The 14,347-nt window shown below is 35.6% G+C and overlaps 1 pseudogene across 1 annotated transcript; it reads left to right on the top strand.

Moving 5' to 3' along the window:
- The first annotated feature begins 10,351 nt into the window (after window positions 1-10,351).
- LOC109244122 lies at window positions 10,352-14,013 on the top strand (annotated as a pseudogene). The gene is made up of 2 exons (XR_002070670.1): window positions 10,352-10,747; window positions 12,619-14,013. The product of XR_002070670.1 is annotated as an ethylene-responsive transcription factor RAP2-12-like (transcript).
- Window positions 14,014-14,347: the final 334 nt, after the last annotated feature.

The following is a 14,347-nucleotide window of genomic DNA, read 5'->3' as shown; positions in this document are numbered from 1 at the left end:
AAACCCTATTTAAAACGCTAGACTTCGCCCAAAAGAAGGGGGTATTGATTTCTAAGGGTTCTTAGCAAGAAAAACAATTGTGAGAAAGTACTCTAAACATCTTTCTTCTTTTCTTTTGATTTTATGATGAATTCAATCTTAGTTTATTCTCCCATAGTCATGAGTAGCTAAATTCCTTGTCTAAGGCTTTGATGGACCCTATTTGAGTGATGAACTTCTTGTTTATGTGAATACAAATTGCTAGTTAAATCTTTATTTGTTCAACTTCGTGTTCGTTGTAGTTAATTGACAGGATCCTCAATTAGCTGTGCCTATTTAGTGTGCATAACTTGGAAAAGAGTGCATATTTAGGGTATTGTTGAACAACACCACTCCTAGATTATTAGAGGAATCTATAATTGCGGGTTTAAAGGCGGGATTAGGAATAACGAAGCCTTGGGTGCAATTTAAATTGAATTGTGCGAATTTAAGCAAGCTAGTGTATCTCGGGAGAGTGCAATAGTAGATTACTGTGATTACTCGGGAGAGATTTGCGGTAAGATTAGCGTTCAAGATTGATAGAGATGTGTGGGTAAATTTGTATGAGCATAAACAGAAGGGATTTCATCAATAGGGGAAATCATTGCCTTAGCCTTTTTTCATAATTGTTTACAACCCTTCTAATTTAGTTATAGCCTTTTATTTACTTGCAAGTTAGTTATTAAAGAACAATCAACTGAGAATTTGAATATTTGGGAAGCCGGTTCTGAAGACTTGATGGGTCTGAAGGTAGCAGTTGATAGGTTAACTCTCTGTGGGATTCGACTCCGGACTTGTAAACCGGATTATATTTGCAGCGACCGCATTGTCCTTTTATACGGCATAGTTGGGCGTGATCAAATTTTGGCGCCGTTGCCGGGGAGTTAACGGAATTATCAAATTGCCATTGACAGAAATACAAAGATTCTTACTGTAGTCAGTTTTCTCTCTACCAACTTTTTCATTGAAAATTTTGACGGTCGTTGATCTGGGTACACAGGTGCATGCCTAGAAATTCTACGAGGACTGGAGAACTACTTGAAGGACTCTCAGACCCCGAGAAGACATTCCGGGCATTGAATCGTGCAAACAAAAGACTTCAACAATCGCAACAAACACACCAACTCGAAACTGACATGGGCGACGTGAACGACCCCAACGGGAACATCAGGGATGAGCAAATGGCACCTCCTGTGCCTGAGGGTGCACTTTATGACTGGGCACAACCCACAGCTGACAATCTGGCCACTGCCATTATTGTGCCTGCGATACAAGCTGAATCGTTCCAGATCACAAATAACATGTTACACTTGTTGCAGAACAAGGGACTTTTTTCTGGGACACAAACAGAAGACCCTCAGCAACATTTAAAGAACTTCCTGTCTATTTGCAAAACTCAAAGGCAACCGAACGTGACTCCGGAAGCAATCAGACTATTATTGTTTCCATTCTCGGTGACAGGAGCTGCTCAGGTTTGGCTAAACTCGCTTCCCATAAACTCTATAGCAACTTGGGATGAGTTGGTCAAGCAATTTCACAACAAGTTCCATCCTCCCAACAAGACCGCTCAACAAATTGATGAGATTGTGAGCTTCAAACAGAAACCAATGGAGACACTACACGAGACATGGGGCAGGTTTAAAGGAATGTTGGTTATGTGTCCCCACCATGGTGTTCCAGAGCAGATGTTGGGACAACGGTTTTACATGGGATTGTCAGACAGCTNCAAAATTCAAAAAAAATAAAATAGATTGACATATGTCAAATTCCAACATAATAATAGTAAGTTCCAGTGCAACTTAATAATTAAGAAACATGATAAGTTTATAACCACATTCAACAATAAAATTTCACTTTAATAGCATCACTCATTATATGCCAAGTTTGTTAATGACTCATTATTTCTAATATTAGGGGGTGCAGTTTAAAAAAATAGAATAAGAAAATAAATAAAAAACAAAATATAGTAAGCAATTACATGGAATCGCGAGAAGTAAAGATACAGAAATAAAAGATAAATAATGTACAAAGAAAAATATATTTTAAAATTTCAAAAGAAAATAAAAAGTAAAAATAAAAAATTAAAATAATAAAAATAAAAAGTTATAAAGAAAATAAAATTAAAATTAAAACAAAAAGGAAAGAAACTACTCCCTCCGGTCTAAAATAAGTGATTTTTTGGATGTTTTCACACAGATTAAGAAATCCACCTTTTAGCATTAATTAGCAATGGAATTGACCATATAACCTTTACTATCTCACATAAACACTCCTAACACGTATTCCAACACTATTTACTCCAAGGGCAATGTAGGAAAAAAATAATTAATTCATTCTTGAAATCTGGAAAAATCACTTATTTTGGATCACAAGAAAAAGGCCAAAAAATCACTTATTTTGGACCGGAGGGAGTAAAAAGCAACCTTGTAATTACACAGTGTAATTACCACCAATTCTCACCTCCCCTTTGAGAATTGGAGAGTGTAATTACACCCCTCCAATTACACCCAATTCCATGCTGACCAAGTAATTACTTGGCCAAACAAACATGCCAAACTGTGTAATTACACCCAAATTTATTTCCAAAATGACTTTCCAAACAAGCTCATAAAGATCATTATTGGTTTACGTAATTACTCTTAAGGTTGATTAGCTCAACCAAATTGAGAATCCACCGTCCACCCTTTAAATTCGGGGCGGACCCACATATTGAACCCGCTTGATCGAAAATTATTAATGTGTATCTATGTAAATTACAACTAAAGCAGGGTAACTCTATATAAAAATCATATTCCACGTGACATATGATTTGCTTAGGCAAAAGTGGTCAAGTGGGTTCATAGTTTGGGTGAGGTCTTGTTTTCGATTCCTGGCCAATGCACATGCTGTACTTTTTTGTATATAGATAGCAACAAGAATGTGCAACTGGTAGGCTAGTAAAACTGTTTTGCATCAAATTAAATTAACCGTACCTTGGCTTGTTGATTAATTAAATTAACAAATTATAAGTTTATTTTACTTCAAAAGGTAATTTTAGCTCTCCCCTTCATAAAATTTTCTAAGCCTTGTAGGTATATCTGTTGAAATTATTTATATTTTTTAATTTAATTTAATTTATGTTGAATTTTTTTTAGTTGTTTTATAATTAAATTTTATTATTTAGTGTATAGGCTCTCTTTATTTAATTATGGTTTAATTTAGTTTAGTTTGTAATTATTTTCTTATTGCCTTCTTTTTTATAAATAACAATTTGTTACTTACAAAACTAAAAAAAATTCTCATTGGAAAAGTCTTGATTAGGTCTATATATTCTTTTATTCACATTGAAACCCTTTAATATACTTGAAAAGTTCTAGGGACGGGAATTATTTTTTCCACAACTAGTATTACATATCAATAAGCAGAACGGCAAGTTCAAATCTAGCTGGCTATATCCAGCTGGCTAAGGTCTAATAATCTATGATATTTGTGACTCAATTATTTAATTTTAAGTATGAAATACGAATCGTTTAACAGTATAAAAAGAAAAAAAAAGAGATAAAAATGTGAAAATTCTTAGCTTGACTAGTTGACTTGACCTCATCACCATCATTAAACATTTATCCTTGTTGAGTTTGAATTATTTGAGGGTTTCCCATTTAGATAGATAGAGAGAACAACCCAATCTCATATGAGAGATGGAATTTAATTTTTATTTTTAATTTTACATGAAGATAGAGTAGAAAGCCATAGTGAAGTAGAAAGCCATAGTGATCTTAGTTAAGATTCAATTTAGATGGATGAATTAATTAAGGTCATAATACATATCAATATCTTTTTTACTACTCCCTCTAGTCATTTTATCTGTCATTAAGGTTTTGATACACTCTAAGAACATTATTAGTTATTGTCCGTCTTTTTTTCTTCTAAAAAAAGTAAAATAATTAATGAATATATGCCTTTTTTGGAGAAGCAAGCATGAAATTGAAAAAAAAAATTATATTTTCTTGATTTCCTAAAATAATGGAGTTAATATTCTAGATTGTTATGAGTAGAATTGTAATTAGAGTGAATGTCTATTGTGACGACCCGACCCGTCGTCACGTGAGTTACCGCCCCGTTTCCCCCATGTTATGCTTCTTCATGCTTCATTATCAGTATTTGATGTGTTAGAGTTGGTTTGGAACGGTTTTGATAAGAAATGAGACACTTAGTCTCTTTTAAGAAGGCTTAAGTTGGAAAAGTCAACCGGATGTTGACTTTTGTGTTAGAGGGCTCGGATTTGAATTCCGATGATTTGGTTAGCTTTGGGGGATGATTTGTGACTTAGGAGTGTGATCAAAAGTGATTTTGGAGGTCCGGAGTAGAATTAGGCTTGAATTGGCAAAGTTAGAATTTTAGCGAATTCCGGTCAATAGGTGAGATTTTGATCCGAGGGTCGGAATGGAATTCTGAGAGTTGCAGTAGCTTTGTTAGGTGATTTGGGATGTGTGTGCAAAATTTCAGGTCATTCGGAGGTGTTTTGGTTGGGTTTCTGATAGAATGCGTGTTTCGGAAGTTTTGGAAGAACTTAGGCTTGAATTCGATGAAAAATGATGGTTTTAGCGTTGTTTGAGGTGTTTTGATGATTGGAGCAAGTTTGAATAATGTTTTAAGATGTGTTGGTACCTTTGGTTGAGGTCCCGGGGGCCTCGGGGTGATTTCGGATGGCTAACGGGGTGAAATTTGAGTTGAGGAATTTCAAGTTGCAGCTGATACCTGATATTTTCGCTTCTGCGGAAAATGGACCGCAGAAGCGGTTCCGCAGAAGCGTGAGGAGGGTCGCAAAAGCGGCTTATGGCCTGGTAGGGTAGTTTCGCAGAAGCGATTTTTGAGCTGGAGAGTTAGTTCCGCAGAAGCGAACATTATGTCGCAGAAGCGGCCTTGGGTTTTTAAATGAAATTCCGCAGAATCGGAAAATGACCGCAGATGCGGTATCGCAGAAGCGACAAAGGCACCGCAGAAGCGGAAACAACTGATCAGAAAGGAGTTTTAATTCCTTCGCGAAATTTCAAAAGAGTTCATATTTTCACTTCGGACTTGGGGTGTTCTTGAGCGATTTTTGAAGAGGAAATTCAAGGACTTCGATCAGGTAAGAATTCTTGGACTTAGAACACAATTTTATCATGCAAATACATGAAATTACACTGAAAACTCAAGGAATTAAGGTCAAAAATGGTGGTTTAGGGCTTGAAACCTAAGAGAACAAAAATGAGAATTTGAAGGGTCATTTGGACTCCGATTTTGGTAAATTTGATATGTATAGACTCGTGGCGAGACGAGGAATCCGGTGATGTGAATTTTGTAATTTTTCAAGATGTGGGCCCGGGGCTCGGGTTTTGCCAACTTCGTGATTTTCGATGTTTTTCGAGTCTTTTGCGATTGGGTTATATTCCCTTAGCATATTGTGACGTATTCGTTGTGGTTTTGGTCAGATTCGACGCACGAAGAGGTGAATTCGAAAGGCAAGGGCATAGCAAGCTAGGACCTTGGCCGGCTTGAGGTTAGTAATAAATGTAAATGCTGTGTTGAGGATTTGAAACCCCGAATTTGCATAACGTAGTGCTATGTGAGGTGACTTGCACGCCGGATAACGGGCGTGAGGTAGAGCACCGTCGGGGATTGTGACTTGGTCCGTCCCGCTTAATAAAATTGATACCTATTTGATTGTAGATTTGTAATATCCTTATAAAAAAGGGATTAATTGTCATAATTGGGCTTCGTGCCAACTACTCGAATCCTTCAGGGATTATTTTAATGGTTTCTTACCATATTTATAAATATTAAACTCAGTCCTGGTATTTAATACTGTGTTTGAAATCTCAGCCATTTTCTTAAATTAGAAATTAAGTTAATATTTTAAATGAAGTTTGGATTGAATATTTTTATACTATTGTGTGATTTTTGGACTGAGTATGGGATCGGGCTGCACGCCGCAGTAGTATTATAATGATATTGATATGAGGCCAAGGGCCTGTTTGATGCCACGAGATGGCTTATTATTGCGCTTGGGCCGTAAGGGGCCCCTCCCGGAGTCTGCACACCCCCAGTGAGTGCCGTCGACGTTAAATAAATGGAACGAGCTGCACGGCCGCAGCGGGGTACTGGAGGTGCCGGTTTATGTGTTGCATTGCATATTTAATTGTCATTTATTTCTTCATCTGTTCTGATGTTTATTCTAACTGCATTGCTGCTTAATGGTATTTTTAGCTTTACTTTGTGTTTATTTAGGATTTCTTATCCTCAGACCTTATTTATATTTATTACTTTCTGAGTTGGAAGTACTCACAATACTCCCTGCACCTTGTGTGCAGATCCAGGTACACCAAAGGGTGAGTGAAGGCTTGTTAGCTGAGCAGCAATTATCTGGGAGTGTCGAGGTAGCTGCATGGCGTTCGCAGCCTTGATCTCTCCCTTCTATCTTTTATTATTTTATTCGTATTATTTTCCTAGTCGGACTTGTAATAGGTGAATAATCTGCTTCTAGAGGCTCATGTTCGTGACACCAGATTCTGTGAACTATTTAGTATTTTATTTTTGGGGTTTTCGAATGTTAGAGATTATATCAGAATTTTCGCACTAAATTGGTATTATAGTAGTGAACATTTATTTATTTATTTAGATTATTTGGCTAAGGTTGCGTAAATGGTCGGGCTTGCCTAGCAATGTGTTGGGCGTCACCACGATCGGGGTTTGGATCGTGACATCTACCTTTTAGAAAGTTTTGCTTTGTGGCTAAGATATTTTTTCCCTATAAATAGAGGGGCCTTACCCCATTATAAATCATCACAAAATCAATAAGAATTCCCTCTCCCTACTTTTCGTTGCAATACTCTTCTTCTTTTTTATTGTTTCATTACACGTTATTAGCACGAGACTCTAGCCAATTGAGTAAAAGCTTTGGGATTGAGCATAATGATTGTCAATTGTTCCATGAACTTCCTTCATGATTAAATTCTTGATTTAAGGTATGTATTTTACCGTATTTTTCTCTTTTATTCTATAATTTAATTTTAAATACAAGCAAAGACAATAAATTTTGATTATAACTCTAATGGAGTTAGTAAAAAATTATAACCACCCAAAGTGGTGAAATATTTATGCCTTGCCATGATTGTGGGCAAAGAATTGAAAACCCGTCCCATTGAATTTGCTCCATTCTCATTCCCTTAAGAGAATGTGATAGCAATATGTGATAAGTATGAAAGAAGACAAAATTATTACCGTGAAGGTATCAATGGATGTGGGCGTGACAATAGACGGAATTATAATCGTCATCATTGTGATAATGAGAATAATAAGGATTCTCAAAATAATCTTTCACTCTGTGAAAGTAATATTTGTCATCGATTTGACATGAGATTTTATAAAATACATATAGATGATTATGGTCTATTTATGATGTGAATGTGACAACATCTGATTTTTGAATACATATTCATTCTTGGAAGAATATAAACGTGCTAGTGGTAGTGAATATACCACACTCACCTCTGGAAGGAGGTTTGAGACGATATAAGAAAATAATGTCATTATTATGGCATGAGTGGTCATTGGTCATGTACCTATTGCACGCCAAAATATTTTGGTAATGTGATTATTAAAGAATAACATTAATGCAAGAAACATATCTTGCATATAATTTTGACCATAACCGTAATGGTATAACTTTCTCTTTAAAAGAGATATTCACCATATGAATGTTGATGAATATGTGGTAGTACCAAATTAATTGAGAGCTCTGGAAGAGCCAATTAATAATATTTTGGAGGAATACAAATAATTATCAATGAGACATTGTGTTATAGTAAGTCTCAGAGAAACTTATTGAGTCTCTAAAATATTCGTGAAAGCGATTGGTTATATTGAGACTATAATAAAGAAAAGATTTAATATCTTCTATTACTACAACTTATAGCGGGGTAATATTTATGGGAAAAGTTACCCGCTTTATTCTTCAGTTTGTACTACATAAATAAAAGAATACCACAATAAAGTGGATGTTTCTTGATATAAAAACCCATATCGTAATAAACTTAGAGTTTATTGATAATTGCACACGTCATGGTATAAACTTGAAATTTATCAATATTGATAATTTATCCAATTGGCATAATTGATTACCCATGTTAATTTGAGTATGATGTGCAAAAATAAAAGAGAATTCACATGGGTAAATATTAAAGAACTAGAAAGTTCTTTACGAATTCTCTTATGTTGTTTGTTCTCATTAATTAATAGACCAATTAAAATTGGGATTCAATCCCATGAATACTGAAAATATCAAAAGTGACTATTGGCCCATTCACCTTCCATGTATACCACATAAGATGCATCTATGAGATGGTTATAAGTGCGATTATTATTAAACCGCAACTTGGTGTTTGCGAGTAATTAGCTCAATAATTTAATTTAGAGCATAATTTCCAGATTTTCTATTCAAGATAGTTTATCTTGATAAGTTGGTTTACATCACAACTGGTTTAGCAAGATGATTTATTGAGTGCCTCTACTTAATAATAAAACTATTGCTTATGAAAATAAAGTTATTTATATCAGTTTGATATACGTTATATACGAAAGTATATTACATTCTCCCCTCACAAGTGGTTCAGTGTTAGGAACCAAATATTTTCATCTTATTATTATTGATATGCGGTGTATATTTTGATTAACACCATAACACAAAAGATGGATTCTCAAGGTTGAGAAAACAAGTTAATTTTTCTAACATGAGGGGGAGATATAATAAACAATTGAGAAAAGTTACGTGGAATGAATTATCATTTGTACATTTAGATCCTCGAATAAGATAATATGAACTTGAAGTTCATAAAAAGATAATTCATTTGCAATATATTGCAAAGCATGCCAGACGCATTTGCTTACCTAAAGAAAGTAACTATATTCTAATTGCAAATGCTCATATTAAGTCCTAGAAGGACAAAGTCTATGGTATACTTAAAGCGTATAGCAAATCGGTTTCAAATAAACTTTTAATAAAGAAGATGAGCAAATGATCAAAGTGATCATAATAAAGGAGGCAAGTGATCTAGAAGATCACATGGCATAAAACTTCATAAAATCTCAGGAGAGATTCAGGTACCTGAAAATATGAATGAAGAGATCTCTATGAAAAAAATATTGAAACTGATATAAAATATTTGTCGACGACATCTATGGTACCGCTGAATATATATGAGGATCTTAAGTTTGAAGAAACAATTCAAGTAGAATTGGTTATGAAAGACATGTAGTTTTGGACATGTAATTCAAACACTTGAAAGTATAAAGTCAATGACGAGTGCAATCACTCTTATCTATCTTATGTCTAGCATGACATAAAAACTTGATATGCATCTAAAGTCCATTCATGTGGCTTATATGACTTAACTTATATGACAACCCTTGAAGGATTTAAATTGCTTTAAGTATATATAATTCTTGGTCATGAAGTACTACATCCAAAGTGCAATTTGTGCACATTGTATCTTGCTATAACTATAAGTATGATAATATGATAGCGGAAATTTTTACCTCTATGGAGATATTGAAAAGGCGATTCCACGACATTATATGAAGACATTATATATATACTAGAATGATGATTTCAAGGTGCAACATATTCATTCAAGTGATAATATGACTGATTTGTTCATCAAATCTCTATTGATGTCAACCTTCAAGAAACTAGTGTACAAGATTGGGATGCGAAAGTTGAAGGATGTGAATTGATGCTCTCATCAGGGGAATGAATACGCGTTGTACTCTTTTTCCCTTACAAGGTTTTGTCCCACTGGGTTTTCCTTGCAAGGTTCTTAACGAGGCAACCAAAAGACGTATTATTAAACATGTGTACTCTTTTTCCTTTTCTAGAATTTTTTTCCCATTGGATTTTATTTTAGTTAAGGTTTTAACGAGACACATTACTTATTGAGTAGACATTCAAGGGGAGTGTTATGAACAGAAGTGTAATTAGACTGAATGTTTATCTTTTAAAGAGTTTTACTTTGTGGCTAAGACATTTTTTCCTTATAAATAGAGGGGCCTTACCCCATTATAAATTATCCTAAAATCAATAAAAATTCTCTCTTGCTACTCTTCGTGTAATACTTTTTCTTCTTCTTTTATTGTTTTATTATTTATTACATAGATGAAGTTGTTTCATCGGTAAAAAGATTAGAGACTACTTTTTTCGTTTTCAATATTGGTAAAACGTAATTAAGCACCTCCGGTAGGGGCATAAATGTAAACTAGGCCAACCAAATATCCGCCGCGCCTCGTTGCTGCTATTTTACAGCCCCACCCTATATAATAGTTACCGTATCCCTTAGCATAATCTTGTACCCTCCTAAGTAGTAATAAACTTTCTCGGAAAATCCGCAACAAACAAACTTTCCCAAGAAAATAACTTGCTAAAGAATGTGCGGTGGTGCCATAATCTCCGACTGCATACCTCCACCCCGATCATCCCGCCGACTCACCGCCGACTTGTTATGGGGCTGCTCCAATCTGAACAATAAGAAGAAAAAGAAGAACCCTTTTAATTACCAATACTCAAAGCCGTTGAGATCTGAGGTTGTTGATTTTGATTATGATGACTTTGAGGCTGACTTTCAGGACTTTAAGGATTGCTCTGATGATGAGGTGGATGAACTCAAGCCCCTTGCTGCTTTCTCTGCTTCTGAACAATCTGGAGGAACCTCTGCTGGTAATTTTCTTTGACTGTTTTACTATCTGGGTTTCTAGAAAATGCAGAGAAACCTTAATATGTACTCCCTTAAGAAAGAAATACTTCTAAAGCTTGTTGTCTATATTTTGTGTCTGTAATTGATATTGCAAATGTGATCCATCGTACTTGGAAATGGTACCTCTTAGTCTTTTGGGGTTCCGTCGTTTAGATGTTGTTGATGGCTACCAATGAGGACCGACAATTGTTGTTTGAGTGCAGGGTAAAATTAGAAGTCTAAAGTTAAATTGTTTCTATATGTAAAAAAGTGTGAATATTTTTGGGACAAACTAAAAAGAAGTATCATCACATAAATTAGGACGGAGGGAATGTTAATTTTTTCTTTTTGGTGGGAATGAAATGAGCTCAAGTGGAGTGAAATAGATATTGAGGATTAATATAGCTGAGCCAAACTAGTTTGGATTAAAGGGTAGTACAGTTAGACCTCTCTATAACAACATCGTTATATAATAACCATTCACTATAAAAGCCATGTTTCTTTTGGAACCAATGTCCATGATATGTTATAATATATTTTCTCTATAATAACACTTCCCTATAAAAACCAAAAAAATCTAGAACAAACGAAGCTATTGTAGAGAGGTTTGACTGTAGTATTTTTGTTTTCTGGGTCTTGGATATTTTTCTTCTTCTTCGGGCTGAAGTTTAGATTTAGTGTCCTTGAAGTTTGGGCATTTCTTGTGAGGTTCTGTGAGGAATGCATTTGAGGGGGGAGGGTGTGGTTAGCAGACAGCAGTTGACAGACGTTGTTTATTGGGTCAATATTATTCATGTATTCTTCACTTGATTTATTTCAGAGGATATGGCTATTCTTTGGGCTTAGACTAGGATTTTTTTTGTTCTACCTAAAAAACTGAATGTAACTGTACATGAGTTGTAAAAATTATTCCTTGTGTTGAAATTATTGGTATGCCATTTATTATATGGCTACTCTTTGGGCTGGGACTGCAATTTTTGTTTTTGCCAAAATTGTTGCATTTAACTAGAAGTGAATTTTAAATTTTTTTACTTCTGTTGAAATGATTGGTATTCTATTTAGGAGTTTATGGTTATTCATCTATTAAAATAAGATAACTTTATCTGCAACTGTGGAACGTGAAGCCAAGTTGCTATTTCCATTATTAACTGGAAAAAATTGAACATTGTCATGTATAAAAAAGAAAAAAATTAAAACTTATCAGGATAGAAGATGATCATTTATTTCATTATCATTCTTTTGCAAGTTCTTGTTCGGTGTATGAAATTTTCATGGTCTGTCGTGAGTGTGAGCATAATTAAATGGCTCGGTGTGCATTTAAGTTTTAGCTAGCTTCAGTTCAATCTTATGCTGATATGTTTGCTCTTCCTAGCAAATTTTTATGGTAAGATTATCAAGATTCATGTAATCTGTTTATTCGGATTGGAAATCTTTGTACAAACATAATTTGATTCTGAAATAGATTCTTGCAGAGCAGGTTCCCTAGATTATAATTCCTCTATCTGATGGGGTTGCCACATGATGTCTCTGGAAGAATTCTAGAATAATTTTGTTTTATCTAAGCTGTGATCTTTTGGCAGTTTGGTGCAGATGGTATTGTGGAACGTGTTCTGTAATTGTGTTTTTTTATTAAAATACCAAGACAAAATTTTCGGATTACTTGGCTTGATGAAACCTGTTGTTTATATGTAATTTACTATCAGCTGTTATCAGGGAACATGGTCTGTGCGAGTTCTTTCTCTAGGTTGCTCAATTTCTTAGTCATCTTTACGTAATCGTGTTGCTGGGCTGGTTATTAGAAATTACGCTGCTATTGTGGATGACTGAGGCGCTTGTTTCATTTTATACGTGAAAGGCTCCAAATCATTGAAATCTGTTGATCCAGACAAAGAAGTTGAGAAGTCTTCCAAGAGAAAGAGGAAGAATCAGTATAGGGGGATCAGACAGCGTCCTTGGGGTAAGTGGGCAGCCGAAATACGTGATCCACAGAAAGGGGTTCGAGTCTGGCTTGGAACTTTCAATACGGCAGAAGAAGCTGCCAGAGCTTATGATATTGAAGCTCGGAGGATCAGAGGCAAGAAAGCTAAGGTAAACTTTCCTGATGAAGCCCCAGTGGCTGCCTCGAGGCAAGCTGGTAAGGTAAATCCTCTGACGGTGCTCCCTAAGGCGAGCTCTAACCCAGTTCTGTCCGACGCCACTTTTGTGAACAACTTGGATGATGGATGTTATGAAAAATTGGGCTTTTTCGAAGAGAAACCAACAAAAAATCTGTATGGGTATGACGATTTGTGCCCTACTCCTGGAGATTTGGGACCTAACTCTTATGCCCTTCCAGCTGCTGCTGGTGTTTACTTCAATTCTGATCAAGGAAGTAACTCTTTTGAACCTTCTGATTTTGGCTGGGGCGTGTTCAAGGACACCAGAAATATCATCTGTTCTGTCGGCTGCTGTAGAAAGTGATGAAGCTCAATTTGTTGAAGGTGCCTGCCCAGAGGAAAAACTTATATCGTGTTCCAACATTTCAGCACCTAACGATGGGAACACTGCCCCCAAGCTATCTGAAGAGCTTTCAACTTTTGAATCCCAGATGAATTTCTTCCAAGCCCAACAATCGGAGGGAAACTTGGATGCGTTAGTTGATGCCTTCCTCAATGCAGATGCAACTCAGGATGTTGAAAATGAAATGGACCTTTGGTTCTTTGATGAGCTTTCTTCTCTAATGAGAGGTGTCTACTAAGCTAAGAATGATTCTGCAGACTCAATGCTTCTGCAGACTCGTTGTAAATAAAGCTTCACGCGAGTGAAGTTTGCTCGTCTCTCCTCTCCAAGCAAGGCTCAGTTACTTGCTGTAAGCATTTATTTGAAACTTTACCGTTTGATATCTGTTTCCTTCTTCTTTTAAGTGTCTGTTTAGGAGGATGATGGCAAAGCATTCAAGCAATGAGTAGATGTTGGTTATAGATCAATAGATAGGTAATAGATTATTAACAACCGCAGACAACAACGTGAAGATCTGGTTATTTTACAATGGCAAGTTGCTTTACATGGTCTGTTCGTTGTAGTCAACGTTATGCATATGCTGGCTAAATATAGTTTTGTTAGCTATAGCAGTCCCGGAACAGAGATTAATTAAACTAAGTGGATGATTTGAGCTGTAAATATTGAAAGGAGAGATGCACGATCTTTTGATCGATCAAGAATTGCACTCATTGGAATGTAGTTATGTGAAAATCAGTTTCACAATTTTGAAGACTGCCAGACCTTTCCCCCACCTCAGGCTCCATATTTAATGCCATGATTACTGCTGCAAATTCCTATAATGTGGTGTATTCCTATTGCATAATAGCTGCTCCCACATGGGAATCTATTTACACCTAAATATTAATCTGATATCCATTTATGTCGCAAAGTTTAATGTTTCTAGTCACTTTTTACTTTTTTTTTTTTTTTTTGAATTTTGGTTTCCTACCTTGTACTTGCATTGGGCTCCCGACTAATCCGGATTTGCACCGCGTAAAACCTATTAAAAGGGGAAGCATAGCACTGGATTAGGATTGTTTACATTCCTAGAGCTTGAATCCGAA

This window comes from Nicotiana attenuata, unplaced genomic scaffold (assembly GCF_001879085.1).
Source record: "Nicotiana attenuata strain UT unplaced genomic scaffold, NIATTr2, whole genome shotgun sequence".
In the NCBI taxonomy this organism is placed as follows: domain Eukaryota; kingdom Viridiplantae; phylum Streptophyta; class Magnoliopsida; order Solanales; family Solanaceae; genus Nicotiana; species Nicotiana attenuata.
The sequence above is the reverse complement of the archived record's forward strand: the minus strand, read 5'-3'. Positions and strand labels throughout refer to the sequence as shown.